The sequence below is a fragment of the Piliocolobus tephrosceles genome, chromosome 13 (assembly GCF_002776525.5).
Source record: "Piliocolobus tephrosceles isolate RC106 chromosome 13, ASM277652v3, whole genome shotgun sequence".
Taxonomy (NCBI): domain Eukaryota; kingdom Metazoa; phylum Chordata; class Mammalia; order Primates; family Cercopithecidae; genus Piliocolobus; species Piliocolobus tephrosceles.
Genome location: NC_045446.1, coordinates 21,167,749 through 21,184,881, shown reverse-complemented (window position 1 = coordinate 21,184,881; position 17,133 = coordinate 21,167,749).

Here is a 17,133-nt window from a genome sequence, read left to right as displayed (position 1 = left end):
TTGAAGTATTTTCATACATTATGTGGCGTTGAGAACACTTCCCCATAGAGAAGTTTCTGAGGTTGTCTTTGCTGCATCCCCTATGAAATCGAACTTTTTTTTTTTTTTTTTTGAGACAAAGTCTCACTCCTTCGTCCAGGCTGGAGTGCAGTGGCACTATCTCAGCTCACTGCAATCTCCGCCTCTCAAGTTCAAGCGACTCTCCTGCCTCAGCCTCCCAAGTAGAGTACCTGGGACTACAGGCGTGCACCACCATGCCCGGCTAATATTTTTGTTTTGTTCTGTTTAGTAGAGACAGGGTTTCACCATGTTGGCCAGGCTGGTCTCAAACTCCTGACCTCAGGTGATCCACCTGCCTTGGCCTCCCAAAGTGCTGGGATTACAGACGTGAGACACGGCACCCAGCCAAACATGTTTTTATGTTAGTTTCTCAGCTTGGGGTTTCTACACGGCATGGAGAGCATGAATTCGGACTCCATTTTCCCACAGGTGGGAGGCTCAGCGTGCTAATAAAGCCGCTGGTGGAAAAGGGTTTTCTGGTCTGTGACTTGCCTTTGGTGCCTGGCCACACCTAGAGCCTAGTTCCATCTCTCAGTTGTCCATGAGGCTTAATTTCTGTCCTTCCATGGCCATGAGTTAGGCCTAGAGTCTGGCGTTAGGCCATGCCCTCCAATCCCAAAATTTCTGTAGAGGCCTATTGCGGAAAGCCTAGCATCTCTGAAAATGTCTAGCTCCTTTGGGGAATTGCCTTTTATTATTTGAAAATGGGCCCTGTATTAGTGAGAGTTCTCCAGAGAAGCAGAACCAATAGGGTGTGTGTGTGTGTGTGTGTGTGTGTCATTATAATACATATATGTCTATATAAACATACATGATTTCTTGTAAGGAATTGGCTCATACAATTATGGAAGTTTAGAAGTCCCAGGATCTGCTGCCTGCAAGCTGGAGACCCGGGAAAAATGGTGGTGTCTTTCGAAGGCCTGAGAGCCAGGGAGCTGATAGTAGAGATTAAACTCCACGTCTGGGCTGGGTGTGGTGGTTCACGCCTGTAATCCTGGCACTTCGGGAGGCCAAGGCAGGTGGATCACATGGTCAGGAGTTTGAGACCAGCCTGACCAACGTGGTGAAACCCTGTCTCTACGAAAAATATAAAATTTAGCCCGGCGTGGTGGCGGGAGCCTGTAGTCCCAGCTACTCGGGAGGCTGAGGCAGGAGAATCGCTTGAACCCAGGAGTTGGAGGTTGCAGTGAGCCGAGACTGGGCCACTGCACTCTAGCCTGGGCAACAGAGCGAGACTCCATCTGAAAAAAAAAAAAAAAAAGTCCAAGTCTGAAAGCCTGAGAATCAGGAGTGAAGAGGGCAGAGGAAGATCAGTGTTCCAGATCAAGCCATCGGCTAAAGAGAACCTTCCTCCTCCTTTCTGTTCTCCGCAGGCCCTCAGTGGATGAGATGATGCCTGCTCTCACGAGGAGGGCCACTTGCTTTACACAGTGCACTGACTCACAGCTAATATCCCCCAGAAACATCCCCACAGGCACACCCAGAAATAATGTCAAACCAGATGTCTGGGCACCTCATGTCCCAGTCAAGTTGACACATCAAATTAACCATCAGAGAGACACACCCCTGTTGAAATGAAGGCCCTTACCACAAGCTAACTTCATACAAATGGCTACCGGGAGCCCGGGGTTCCCCACTAAGCCCTCTCCAAGAGCTTTGAGAATGTGTCCTGAGTTGTGCTCCCCACTTATCCTCTATACAGCCAGATGCTGTAGAGAGGGGTTTCCACAAAGCAAGGGCAGTGAGGATGATGGGGCTCGGCTGCTGCCAGCCACCAGCCATCTCTAGCTCAGGGACAAGGGATCAATACACCTTGTGCACATTGCTCTCCAAATCCTGCAGGTGGCAGCTGGACACAAGGCTAAGGCTCTGAGGACCAAACTCAGCCACTAAGGGGAGGACTCTGTAGCATTCCAGGTGATGTGTTTTTGGGCACCGTAATGCCCACTGTCACAGGAGCTCATAATTGCTCTAGTGGCAGAGGACAGAGAAGCGAAAGGAGAGGTGGATGGAGCCTCTAGCCCTGCCCTGTCCAGTACAGCAACCATATCTGCCACTAATCACATCTACTTATGGACATTTACGCTTAAATTCATTAACATTGAATAAAATGTAAAATTCATTTCCTCACTTGCACTCGCTACATTTCAAGCACTTAGCAGCCACAGTGGCTCCTGTTTTAGCCAGTGCAGATATGAAACATTTCCATCATCAGAAAGTCCCATGGGATAGCGTGACTCTGAACCATGAGCTCCACCACCCAGACTCATCCGTGGAACATGCCCATCCAGGAGGCCCCAAAGCAGACCTCTCCCCACCGCCGTTTTGAGAACTAATTACTGCTCCCCGAGGCTTCTCCTTCCAGCCTTAGGGCTTTGGAATGTGTTATCAGCTCGGCCCAGCACGCCCTTTCCTTCAGATCTACTTATCAAACAGGGAGAGCAGTGCCAGAGCCAGTGGTGCCTGCCCACATCCCTCGACATCCACTTCTACGAGCCCAAGACTGCAGGCCACGCAGACAGGGACTGAGGGCTTGGTTCTGGTTGTGCAAATGGCCTTTGCACAGGTGGGTAGTACTGGAGAGTTGGTGCCCCCAGAAGCACCCCTTAGTCACCAACAGATGGGTATTGGTGGTGTTAAAGCAAAAACTTTGGCCAAATTACATTTAAAGGAGTTTAATGGAGCAATGAACGATTCACAAATCAGGCGGGCCCCAAAATCACAGCAGATTCAGAGAGACTCCAGGGGTGCCTCATGGTCAGAACAAATTTATAGACAAAAAAAAAAAAAAAAAGGAAGCAATGTACAGAAATCAGAAGTCAGGTACAGAAACAGGTGGATTGGTTACGGAGTTTGCCTTATCTGAACACAGTTTGAACACTCGCCAGTCCATGAGTGGTTGAAGTACGGCTGCTGCGATTGGCCGAGACTCAGCTATTGTTACAGGTGCATACTCCTAAATTAGGATTTCAATCTGGTCTGCCTATTAAGCTAAAGCTATGTTACAGTTCATCCACAAGGACTCAGAAATAGAAGTAAGGAGTCCTTCTCAGGCCATAGTTAGTTAGCTTTAACAGTGGATATGTACCCCCTTGAGGAAGATCATTCTGAAGTGTGTTCTTTATCTTCTCCCAGAGCGCCCCCCGACCCGCCCCAACTGGAGATTGAGCTTCTGTTAGTCCCCGGGGGCAGCTGGCCTGATAAGACATCTTTCACTGGCTTTCTCCACTTCCCCCACTGGTGTCTCTTCAGGTCACCTCCCAAATAAATGGCCTGCACTTGAATACCTAGTCTTCTTCTGGTGTAATTCGAGCTAAGACAAGGGCCTGCTGTGTGCCAGAAACAGTGGTAAGCATTAAAAAAAAAAAAAAGAAGAGATTTAAAAAGAACTAATGGGCCTGGTGCGGTGGCTCACACCTGTAATCCTAGCACTTTGAGATGCCGAGGCGGGTGGATCACAAGGTCAGGAGTTCAAGACCAGCCTGGCCAATATGGTGAAACCCCATCTCTACTTAAAATACAAAAATTAGCCAGGCTTGGTGGCACGCACCTGTAATCCCAGCTACTTGGGAGGCTGAGGCAGGAAAATTGCTTGAACCCAGGAGGCAGAAGTTGCAGTGAGCTGAGATAGCACCACTGTACTCCAGCCTGGGCAACAGAGCAAGACTCTGTCAAAAAAAAAACAAAAAAACAAAAAAACAAAAAAAAAAGAACTAATAGACTCAGTTCCTCCCTCATGCCTCATGAGTTTGCAGTGAAATGCACAAAGCAGGCAGGAAGAGACGCAATCCAGAGGCTGTGGGGTAAGCAGCTCTGCCCCAGGAAAGACACCAGCATAGCCTAGGAAGGGGAGAGGGTTAACAACAGTTTCTAGGGCTGTGTGCAGTGGTTCACACCTGTAATCCCAGCACTTTGGGAACCCAAGGCAGGTGGAGTACTTGAGGTCAGGAGTTCAAGACCAGCCTGGTCAACATGGTGAAACCCTGTCTCTACTAAAAAGTAATAATAATAATAATACAAAAAATAGCCAGGCGTGGTGATATGTAGTCCCAGCTACTCAGGTGACTGAGGCAGGAGAATCACTTGAATTCGAGAGGCAGACATCGCAGAGAGCCAAGATCACACCACTGCACTCCAGCCTGGGCCACAGAGCAAGACTCCATCTCAGGAAAAAAAAAAAAGAACAGTTTCTAGGAGGGGGACAGTGAAGCCCGTGTTGATGATTGAGGGAGGAATAGGAGCTCTGGACAGAAGCACTCCTAAAGAAAATGAATGGGGAGCCGCTGACATCGTTCAGCCTGGGTATAACACGATTGGACAGATACTTCACAAAGACCGTCCTGGCAGTGATGCAGAGAAGGGACCGCGGGGGGCGAGGATGTAAGCTCAGTGTTCACCAAGGAGACTGGTGCAGGACTGCTGATAAGGAGAGAGATAAAGCACAAGTAGGTAGGGCCCAGGCACTGGGGCTGGGCAGAAGATGAAGGATGAGAGGAGGGTTGCTGCAGGACCGTTGCCGGGACCTGATGATCACTGAGCCACAGAGGCTGAGAGAGGCAAAGGCTTCAAGCGGATTCCCAGGTTTCTGACTTCAGAAGCAGGGTAGATGGTGCTGCCATTCCCTGCAACATAAAACACAGGAGGAGGAGTGGGTTTCAGGGAAAGATAATGGTTTTAAGTCTGGACATGGTTTTGAGGTGCCTGTAGGCCAATGGTTCTCAAACTGTGGTCCCCAGACCAACAGCATCAGCATCACTGGGAACTTGTTAGAAATGCACATTCTCAGGCCCTGCCGAATCAGGAGCTCTGTGGGTGGGCCCAGCATTCTGGGTTTTAATAAACTGTCTAGCCCTCTAGCTAGAGGCATCCTGCCAAATGCTTAGCAACAGGCCCTCCAGGGACGGGGAGAAGCCCTGATGGGTGGTGGTTTCCCGTTCCTGGGGTGCCAATCCCATCATGACTGATTTCAGGCTACCTCTGACATCACTAAACGTGCATCACTAAACGGGGAATTGGGAAGACGTGCACACACTGTCTCCTGCAGCAGCAGCATGAATGGCCTCCAGGTGATTGCGATGCACACCTGTGCCAAAACCGCTGCTCTAGGCCAGTTGCACGAATGTATCTGGGGGGCAGGAAGATGTATGGGTCTAAAGCTCAAGAGAGAGAACTGGGAGGCAGAAAAGGTTTTGGAGATGTCAGTGTATGTACAACCACCTACCAGAAAAACACGGAGTGTGCCAAAATGAATAAGACTCAGTCCCTGCCCCCAAGGAGCATGCAGTCACATGGGGAGAAAGACAGGCAAACAGTCACAGCAGAGGGAATGGTGGCTGTACCCACGAAGAACGGTGGGGGCACAGAGGAGAGGGTGGTCTCCTTAACCTGGGAAGGTCAGAGAAGCTTCTTGGAGGAAACGGCAGGAACTGGGTCTTTAAACACAAGAAGGGGAGGGGATTAGGCCGGTCGGGAAGTGGGAGCCCAGCGTCCCAGGTAAAGGAAAGGCAGAGTGGAGGGAAGAATGAGGTGTCTGCAGGGGCCTGTTGGGGAGAACTGATGGATGGGGAATGAGGCCCAGTGGTGCAAGTGAGGCCCCGGAAGCCAGGAGAGAAGGGTCCTGGGCTCAGAGCTGATGAATCTGAACTTTATTTTAGAACATATGAGGAATCATTTAAAAATGTGGAGCGGTGGAGGGTTATAATCATGTTGGAAGATTCTAAAGGTTCTAATGCCCTCTCCTGGATCATTGCATCTTATTGGCACTGTCATTTCCTGTTTCTCACACATGTGGTGCAGTCTTCCAACCCCTGCTGTTAGGTCCACAATTCCACAATTCCCCTTCCTGGAACTCTCTCACCTTGGCTCTCCTCTGGGTTACTTCTTATCCTTTGAGGCTCAGCCAAGGGTCACCTCCTCCAAGGGGCCCTCCCTGGCCATGACCTGAATTGAAATAGGCTTCCTCGGTCCTGCCTGTCGCAGCAGCCCGTCCATCTCCTTGCTATAGACAGCACTAGCCCCTAGCGATAATGATCTTAATTGTTTCTGTGGCGAAAGTAAAAAGTCATTATGTTTCAGTTCCCATAACTGAACTGTAACTGAATTCAACTTTGTTCTCCAGGCCCTCTTCTGACTCTTTCCTAGGTCAGGATACTGGGTTCAATTTAATAGGGGTCTTTTCAGCTCAAGTTAAATATTATCTCATTCACTGTTCAGTTCAGACTGTGGTTGCTTTAAGAAAAATAGTCAGTTCTTCAGGATTTTCTTTTCTGTTCTCCTGTTCCTGACTTTCTTTTCAACTGGCATCTGGACTCAAGAGCAAAGCACACACATTTGAGTGATTGGGAGCGGGACTGGAGAGGGAGAAGGGGCCGGAGGGGAGTTTCTCAACACCACCCTTCAGTCTTCGCTGGCCTCATCTACAGCGAGGTGGGTCTGGCTGCGTCAGGAAGATCACTGCTGCTGCTGCTGCTGCTGCTAACAACAGTGCACTTTGCCTCCGCCTTTGGCAAAGAGGCCTTTGTCCAGACTCCTGGCCTCTTCCTTCTCCCTGAAGTGCTTTCTCTTTCCTCCTCCTGTCTGGAAGCATCCCCCAAATAGCACATCTTCCTTTCGCAGTGAACTTCTTGGTTCTGGGCAGTGTCTCTCCCTCCTTCCCTGCGATGTCGTCTTCATGGTTCAGCCTTAATGGTGAAATACTGCAGAAGGAAAGAGGGTGGGGAGAGGCAAATTATCGAGAAGGAAGACATATCAGAATCTTGTTTTGTTTTGTTTTGTTTTGTTTTTGAGACGAAGTCTCACTCTGTTACCCAGGCTGGAGTGCAGTGGCGAGATCTCGACTCACTGCAACCTCCGCCTCCCGGGTTCAAGGGATTCTCCGGCCTCAGCTTCCCGAGTAGCTGGGATTACAGGCACATGCCACTGTGCCTGGCAAATTTTGGTATTTCTAGTGGAGATGGGGTTTCACCATGTCGGCCAGGCTGGTCTCGAACTCCTGACCTCAGGTGATCTGCCCACCACGGCCTCCCAAAGTGCTGGGATTACAGGTGTGAGCCACTGCGCCTGGCCCATCAGAAATACTTTAAAATCATTTTCTTGGCTGCATTTATCTGCTAATTGTCTGTCTGCATCACTAGAACAGAAACTTCCTGAGGGCTGGGGTCTATCTTATTTACAATCCCATCTTCCTCACCTAGTAGAGTGCCTGGTGCTCCGTAAATGTAGCCAAATAAATAAGTGAAGATGTGAAATGATTACATTTGTCTTTGAGAGTGGCTAACTGATGCTTTTTCTTTTTTTTTTTAAAAAAAGGTTGAGCTTGGAGATGTGGAGATACGAGCCTGGACAAAGGTTGTAAACTAAGGTGGTAATGACAATGAGATGGAGGTTTATTAAGAAGAACTGAGGTATAGATAGCAAAATAAATAAATAAATAAATAAAAAGAAAAAAATAGACACAATCAGACTTCATCAAAATTTAAAACTTTCATGCATCAAAGGACACTACCAGGAGAGTAAAAAGACAATACACAAAATGGGAGAAAATATTTGCAAATCACGCATCTCATAAGAGATTAATACCCAGAATATATAAGGAACTCCTGAAACTCAACAACAACAAAAACCAGGCCGATTAATAAATTGTCAAAGAACATGAATAGATATTTCTCCAAGAAAACATACAAATGGCCCATAAACACATGAAAATATTGCTCCATATCAACTAACTACCAGAGGAATGCTAATCAAAACCACAACGAGATACCATTTCACACCCATTAGGATGGCTATTATAAAAACAACAGGCCAGGCAAGGGGGCTCATGCCTGTAATCCCAGTGCTTTGGGAGACTGAGGCCGGCAGATCACCTGACATCAGGAGTTTGAGACCAGCCAGGCCAACACAATGAAACCCCGCCTCTATTAAAAATACAAAAATTAGCCAGGCGTAGTGGCTGTCTACTGTAATCCCAGCTACTTGGGAGGCTGAGGCAGGAGAATTGCTTGAATTCAGGAGGCAGAGGTTGCAGTGAGCCAAGATTGCACCACTGCACTCCAGCCTCGGCGACAGAGTAAGACTCCATCTCAAAAAATAAATAAATAAAATAAAAACAACAACAACCGAATCCTAACAGAAAACAGTAAGTGTTGGGTAAGGACATGGAGAAATTGGAGCCCCTGTACATGGCTGGCGGAATAAAAAATGGTGGAGCCATTATGGAAAACGATTTAGCAAGTCCTCAAAAAATTAAACATAAAATTACCATCCGATACAGCAATTCCACTTCTAGAATTATGTTTCCAAAAGAATTAAAAGCAGGGGCTGGAATAGCTATTTGTACGCCATGTACATGGCACCATTATTCACCATAGCCAAAAAGTAGAAACAAGCTAAGTGTCCACTGACAGATACATGATTGAACAGATGCAGTATATTCATACAATCAAATATTATTTAACCTTGAAAAGGAATGAAATTCTGAGACGTGCTACAACATGAATGAGTCTTCAAGATATTATGCTGAGTAAAATAAGCCAGACACAAAAGAGCAGATATTGTATGATTCCTCTTATACGAGGTACCTAGAATATTCTAAATCATAGAGACAGAAGGTAGAATAGAGATGACCAGGGGCTGGGGAAAGAGGGAAATGGGGAGTTATTGTTTAACTGGTGCTTAGCTTCAGTATGGGGTGATGAAAAAGTTCTGAAGACAGATGGTGGGGCTGGTTGCTCAACAGTGTAAACGCACTTAATGCCACTGAATTGTCCACTGATAAATGGTCAAGATAGTACATTTTATGTTATCTGTATTTTACTGCTATCAAAGAAAGAGAGAGAGGGAAGGAGAGAAAGAACTTTTGACCCACTGGCTTGAGTGACTGGGCAGGAGATGGAGTCATTCACCGAGAAAATAATTTCAAGGAAGATTCAGGTTTGGGGGTGAACTATGAAGACCTCCGTTCCAGACAGCTGAATTTGGGGTGCTGTGGGACTCCCTTGCAGCGAAGTCTGGGAGGCAGCTGATGTAGCTCTGAAACTCTGAGGAAACATAGCTTGAGGAGTCATCCACGTCTAGAAGACATTTGAAACCGCAGGACTAAGAAGATAGTGGAACAAGAGTGAACAGGGTGAAAAGAAACATGGCCAAGGATGGAACCCTAGAAAATACCAGTATCTTCTCCCCCGATCCCTCTCCCTGTGTCTGCCTTGGAAGTGTTTCCCCATTCACCAAGACTCACAGCCTCAGCTTTTGTATCGCCTTCTCTAGGAAGCCCTTTTTGCCTTCATGGAGCAAGGTGGAGCACTCTCTCCTGTGGGTTCCCACAATGCCTTGCTTTCACTTGGGCTGTAGCACCTGTCACATGACTATAACTATGTGCTTGTGTGTTTCTACCCCTCTCCCTCAGTTCCCAGTACCTCCAAGGCCAGGGCTGGCTTCTAGACATCATTGAGACCATGGTGCCTGGCACAGTGTTCAGTGAAGGTTTGTGGAGTGAGTGAATAACTGATGGAGCATTTTCTCTGAAGCTTGTGATGTAATCTATATTTCACGTCCTTTTGGAAGGAGACTCTTCTGCCTGGGAGTATACTGCTTCTGGAAGAAGCTGTCTAGCCAGTCAAGTGAGAGTGACCTGCCTAAGAAATAAGACCCAATCCCTGTGTCCTGGCTTTCAAAGTCCCCTGTGGGAAATAGCCATTCTTTTCTCCACTGTCTATTAAAATCCTGGCTTTCCTGATCAACTCCTCTCTTGAAAGAAATCGTTTCAACTCTCTTAGTTCCTCCTCTTATCTCTTTTGTGACACCTTAATCACATTCTACCTTCTCCGTATTTATATCCTATATCATCTCCTTAATTGGACTTCAAGGTTCTGTGGCCATTTTAATTGCCATAGCACCTTCAGCACGATAGATGCAGATTCTCAGGAATAATCACTGAATGATGAAAGAATCTGTTTTATGAAATTCACAAAGTGCCTTGTCTTTTAGATAACTCAACAGTGGGAAATTTACTGAAAACTCTGTTAAAGGGATATTTGTATCAGTCAGCTTTCACTGTGTAACACACTACCCCCAAAACTCAGTGACTTAAAACAACAGTTTTTTATTATTATGTTTTGCCTTTCTTTGGGTTGACAAGGAGTATGCCAATCAAGGCTGGACTTGAATGAGGGTCAGGGGTTCTGCTGATTTTATTGGGGTCACTCCCGCATCTTGAGGTTGTTTGGAGGTTCTTCTCTAGGCTGGGCTTGGCTAGGACACCTTGGTTGGGACAACTCTGCTCATATCTCTCATTCTCTTCCTATGATCAGTGAAGTAGCCCTCAATATTCTTTTTCAGTTAATTTTTTTTTTTAGAAAAAGGTATTGCTATGTTGTCCAGACCATTCTCAAACTCCTGACTCAAGCCTTGGCCTCCTGAGTCACCAGAATATTCTTCTTACAGCAATGGCAGGGGTGCTAGAGAACAGGCCGAATCACATGAGCTCCTTTTAAAGATCCTGCTTGTCTCACATGTCTGCTAATATCCCATTTCCCGGGAGCAGGGATTCCAACCTGCCTAGGGTGGGAGAGCACTGCAAAGTTACCTGGCAATGGACAAGGCTACAGGGAGGAGAAAAGAACTGGGACCATTCACACAACCTACCACAGCCTTCTTCCAAGTTTTGCCTTCAGTGGGCCAGATAAAGAGAATATTTGCTTTGTGCTCTCCATTCACTCTACAACTCTTCAAGGATTTGTCAGTTTGGGGTGAATTTTGTGCCACATGAGTAAACTTTTGGGGTGTCACTTTCTCAGTGAACTTAGTGCCTTGCACCTCCCTCTGTTATAACATATTCTGCATGGTTCTATAGCTGGTTATTTGTGTGTCTGTCTCCTCTATTCTACTGGAAGCTCCTGTTTCAGTCCTAAGTGGATATCAATAAACATCTCTTGAATGCTGTATAAACAACAGCACATTCCTGGCCTCCATGACCTCTCTGTTCTCTGTCTTCCTCTACACATTCTTTTGACCCTTCATCTCATTTTCTGGGTATGCTAGTTAATTTGCTATGTTTACAATTCATCATTTATAAAGTTACCTTGTAGACTTTTTTTTTTTTTTTTTTTTTTGAGACATAGTCTCACTCTGTTGGCCAGACTGGAGTGCTGTGGTGTGGTCTCAGCTCACTGTAACTTCCGACTCTAGGGTTCAAGCGATTCTCTTGCCTCAGCCTCCTGAGTTGCCGAGATTACAGGCACCTGCCACCATGCCTGGCTAATTTTTTGTATTTTCAGTAGAGATGGAGGTTCACCATGTAGGTCAGGCTGGTCTCGAACTCCTGATCGTGCGATCCACCTGCCTCGGTCTCCCAAAGTGCTGGGATTACAGGCGTGAGCCACTGCGCCCAGCCGTCTTTTTACTGACCTATGAGACTCTAGTCATTCTCAAAAGACTACATGGAGTACACATGCTTGGATATACTCTCTTCCCACTCTGTGTTCCGAAGGCAGTTTCGGGAAATCCTGCAGTAATGTCATCATGTTCATTTGAATACTCTTGAGGGTGACAAATCTTTGCCTTGTTAAGGTAGATGGAATTTTTGGAAACAGCTAACAGTCATTTGGATCCAAAGCTGGTAACTAAGGTGGGTGATCAAGCTCGGTCATTCTGGGGACAAAATGAAATGTGGTCAGGAAGAAGTAAGCCTGAAATTCTTTCATAGTTTTAAAGCTGTCCCCAAGGACAGCCTACAGGAGCCCCTGACGGAAGGAAAGATGATGTTTTGTGAGCACATCTACCCCCTCCCAAGGTGACTGTTTTGCAAGGGCCCATGTGCCATTGGATGAGAACATTCTGATCTCATTTACTTTAGCTGTGGTTCTTATTCTTTTGAATCCTTTAATAATCTGATGAAAGCACTGACCCTCTTCCCAGAAAAATGCATATGAGCTCACATTTTGCATATAATTTGAGAAAGCCCATGAACCCCGTGAAGCCAATCCAAGGATCCAAGGTAAGAATCTCTGTTTGGAATGAGCACACAAACTAGATTTAAGGCACTCGAGAACAACAAGTGTGGTTTTCTTAGTTTCTGCCCACACACCCCCACAATGAGCCCAGCCCAGGGCTGTGACCTGACAGATTCTCCAGAAATAGTATGTGAACTACTCGTATGATCTTCTTCTCTCTGAGATTATTACTTTGTGGGGGAGATCCCTGCGGCCAGCTCCTCCCCAGGGGCCCCTTCTCAGCTCGGCAGTGCAGCCTGCACGTAGCATGGCTTCTCAGAACAGCTGCATTTCAACCTCAACAAGGTTCTTGCAGTTGGGAAGAAGCAGGAAAGAGCCTTGCAGTTCCAGTTTGACTCAGGGGGTCAGGCCAGGAATGATTTTTCCTTTCAGCATACAAGGGCCAGGCTAGAGCAGCTTCAGAGTCCTTGGTGCCTCTTCCTTCAGGCACCATGTACGCCTCCCCGCCAGCCTGTCTGCTCTGAGAGCAGCCACAAGAGGGACCCATTTGTTCTAAAGGACCAGGAGTCTGGCTGTGACGATGTCCCCTGCCTTCATACCCCTAACGCCCACGCAGGCTCCCTGACCAGGGTGTTGAGCGTTGACTGTGGAGGAGGCAAGGCATGGGGGGGCAGGGCTCAGGTGGCCACCAGCTAAGTCAGGTTCTACTCCAGCCACCTGCTTCTATCCAGGCATAAGACCAGGACACCCTTGGGGCCCTGAATGGTCAACCCCAACGCCTCTGAGTGCCCAGGCCTTTTTCAAGGTGTACTGCAACCCCTCTTAACTGTTTCTCTTCTTTTCTTTCTTTCTTTTTCTTTTTTTGTTTTTTTGGTTTGTTTTTGTTTATGGCAAAGCAACCCAAGTTCAAAGGGGAAAATGAGAAAATTCTGACAGACAAAGGACATCTGTAACCACCACTTCTCAAAGACAAACCCCAGCACCACCATCTGGGTATGTCCCGCCCGGTGCCTTCACGTCCCGCCCGGTGCCCTCACAGGCCATCTTCCTCAGGAGGCTAACAAGCAACAGGGGAGACTGTCAGGGAGAATGGAGGGAGTTTGTGTTGATGGGGTATCTGGGCAGTTTGTGTGCAAACCGGGACCAGGGCGATCCCTCCAGGGTTATGAGCCACAGGTGCCTCGAGGGAGAAACGAGAGATCTGGGGAGGGTGAGGACAGGAAGTGAATGCACACTGAGCTACCCTACCCAACACTGTGTTGACAGGGGCTGTCCTCTTCATTCAAAGCCACCATACTATGACTGGTATTATTCCTCCTTTACAGCCAAGGAAACTGAGACCTCGAGGAATGAAATGACTTCCCCCGGGTCATGCAGCCAGAGTGATGGAGTCAAGAGCTGAAGCCAGGACTGTCTTGCTCCAGAAGCTGGCACTTTAACAAAATCCCTGGGGCCTCTCAGGGCAAGGGTCTGCTCTCAGGCTTGGAGAATGCAGCCCTACTCTGGCCACCCCCAGCTCTACACGCCCCACCTGCATCTACAGGATCCACACATATTGCAGAGTTTCCGGGGCAACCCCAAGGTTAGACCTGTCATGCCTGCTGTCAGTCCCCATGTCCTCATCTCACAGCCCCCGCCCCTGAACTAGCCCTCAGGAGGCCAGGGAGGAGGGATAGGCATGAGGGGAAGTCCTCATCAGATGATGCAGTGAGGTGTCCACTCCCGGGTCTGCCCCAGTGGCTCTGGAGAATGGGCCAACAGAGACTCTGGTCATCTTCCCCAAGAAAGGGGCCTCCTGCAGCCCTTGCATGCTGGGCAGACAGTTCTGAGAACTGGCACACCCCCCTCTGTTCCCACCTCCCTTTCTTAGGACACCTCTTCCCAGACTCAGCCTTGAGGCCCAGGGAGAGGCCTGCTTGGTTGCCAGGACAACGGCTCCATTGTTCACATGACTAGTGCCAGGCTACTCCATTCTTGGACCCGGCTCTCCCTACCATTCGTGAGCCTGGGGAACCGTCAGGGGCTCATTCTACTCCTCAGGGCCTCTTTGTCACCTCAGGATGCAGAGGACGGGGGTGGGGGGACTGGCTAACTGGTCACCATGCCAACATCACATAGTCCACATCCCTCAGGAGGAGGGGTACTCACAGCAGTGGGACGTTCAGTAGTCTAGGGAGCAGCTAGTCTGTTTCGTGGCTCACCTGCTCAAAAGCCCCTGCTCGGGTCCAGCCACAGCCTCAAGGTCCACTGTAGGAGAGAATGTTTTCCTAGCTTTCTCTTTTTTCACCAGTTTGCTCCATTTTTGCCTGGTTAACCAAAGCTCAGGGCTTAGGATTTCTTGCACCTGTCCTGGATTTACTGGCCATGAGAGAGGAGCAACGCTGTGCCCCACCTGATCTGGGCCATTGTCTGTCATTCATTCCTTCATTCATTCACTCACTTTGACTCTCTGATTCATGCAACAGCATTCACCGAAGTGACTCAGGACCCATCCTACAAGTTAATATTATAAAATCACTTTACACATGAGGACACTCTTACTCAAGAAGGTGAATGGTCCAAGGCACCCCAGATATTGAGTGTCAGAGGCAGGATCCAACCTCAGGTCTCCCCACCACTGACATTATCTTGACTATCCCTGTGCAAAATAATTAGATTGTTGACTGAAAATAAAGCCATTAAGGGCAGGTCATCTTGCACAAAGTAACTGCTTATTAAGCATTGCAGTGAATGAATAAGCATATTCAGGGTAACTATGCAGTGTATTAGGGGCAATAACCTGGAAGACACCCGTTCATTCGTTACTCTCGGTAAATAATTACCGAGGATTCTCTGTGCCAGGCACCATGCTGGGTGCTGGGGACACAAGAAAACAAGGCAGCTATCTGGTTCCACGTCTGGTGAGAGAGACAGACAAGTAAATTGCCCATTACAGTGCAGTGAAGTGACAGCAACAAGGAGGGAAGTCCAGACGTTGGGGAAGCCATCCCTCAACCTGGGGTCCATGGCTGACTCGAAGTCAGAAGACTCTCAGGCTGACCGCAATGGTGTTTCTCATATTCTGAAGCACTGAGTCACAGACCAGCTGAGCTGACATAGACCAGACCATTCTTCTAGTTCAGTTTTCACCTGCCTTGGTCATTTCTATGGTCCACCATCCCTATTTTTGCCATATATACATCTCACCCACTGTTATGTAACTCATATTTTCCTTTACACTGACTCACTGATTAAGGTGTAAAAAAATGTACGTAAGATGGAAACTTTATATCACTACCAGTGATGGAAGACCAACTTATGTATAAAATACACTCACTTCACACATAAAATACACTCACAAAACAGTGTTATTAAATTCTAGGGCAATAGCATTGCTGCGGCTGACCCTGATTCCAAGACCCATTCTCTTCATTTAAAAAAGAAATGATCCAGGCATGGTAGCTCACACCTGTAGTCCTAGCACTTTGGGAGGCAAAGGCAGGCCAGTTGCTTGAACCCATGAGTTCGAGATCAACCAGGGCAACATGGTGAAATCCCATCTCTACAAAACATTAGCTAGGCATGGTGGTGCAGTCCTGTGGTCCTGTCTACTTGGGAGGCTGAGGTGGGAGGATGGCTTGAGCCCAGGAGGTTGTGACTGCAGTGAGCCAAGACTACGCCACTGCACTCCAGCCTGGATGACAAGTGAGACCCTGTCCCAAAAACAAAAATAAAAAATAAATGAGCAAATGTTAGTGAGATATTAGAAACAGGCACCGAGTTGATCATTTATCTTTTATTTGAAAAGTCTGAAAGAGAATTTAAAAGAAAGGAACTATTTTTAGTGGGTGATTTAATGTTATTTAGGGGCTGTCATGGGGTGAGTCACCCAACGTCATTTCAGGAGCTGCTCGTTCTACGCCCACTCTTTGAGAAACACAAGTGAGCCTCGAGCCCTCCCTGGACAGGTTACTGTGTCCCATGGAGGGGCTGGGGAGACTAAAGGACAAGTCAGGGCCTCGGAATGACCTCTGTGCAGTCCCTTGCATAGTTTTCTGTCCCTCCCTCTGATCTTTTCCCTTAATAATAACAATAAGGTACTGTGGGCTCCACCATCACGATCTCTCCACCCCAGCTGCCAGCTTCCCATCAGCACTGTTGTGTCTCTTCCCCCACCCACATGCCTTCACATAGTGGTCTCCCCCTCAAGAGGGAAGCCCCAAGGGCAGAGATTCCCCAGCCTTGCCTTTGTGCAATGCTCAGCAAGGCCTCAGCCACTGCAGTGACTCACTGGCCTTCTCCTGGATTCTGTGGCTGGTTGACTTTTGACATTTTCCCTTCTAAGCACATGTCAATAGGAAAAACAAGCAGGACAGCTTATATAGAGGAAGCAACATTTGAGTCTCCAAATCCTGTCCCCTTCTTGCCATTCCCAATGTACATCCCTGTTGCTAGTACCTGAGAGTGCACCATTAATGCTTCATTCCTTTGCATTGAAGTGTTTTTCCAGTTAAAAAGTGATTTAAGAGAAAATTTGCGCCAGGTGTGGTTGCTCACACCTGTAATCCCAGCACTTTGGGAGGCTGAGGCAGACGGATCACCTGAGGTCGGGAGTTCGAGACCAGCCTGACCAACATAGAGAAGCCCTGTATCTACTAAAACTACAAAATTAGCCAGGCATGGTGGTGCATGCCTGTAATCCCAGCTTCTTGGGAGGCTGAGGCAGGAGAATCGCTTGAACCCAGGAAGTGGAAGTTGCGGTGAGCCGAGATTGCACCATTGCATTCCAGCCTGGGCAACAAGAGTGAACTCTGTCTCAAAAGAAAGAGGCCGGGCGCTGTGGCGCACGCCTGTAATCCCAGCACTTTGGGAGCCCGAGGCGGGCGGATCACGAGGTCAGGAGATCGAGACAATCCTGGCTAACATGGTGAAACCCCATCTCTACTAAAAATACAAAAAATTAGCCAGACCTGGTGGCGGGCGCCTGTACTTCCAGCTACCTGGGAGACTGAGGCAGGAGAATGGTGTGAACTTGGGAGGTGGAGTTTGCAGTGAGCCGAGATGGCACCACTGCACTCCAGCTTGGGTGACAAAGTGAGACTCAAAAAAAAGAAGAAAGAAAGAAAAGAGAAAGAGAGAAAGA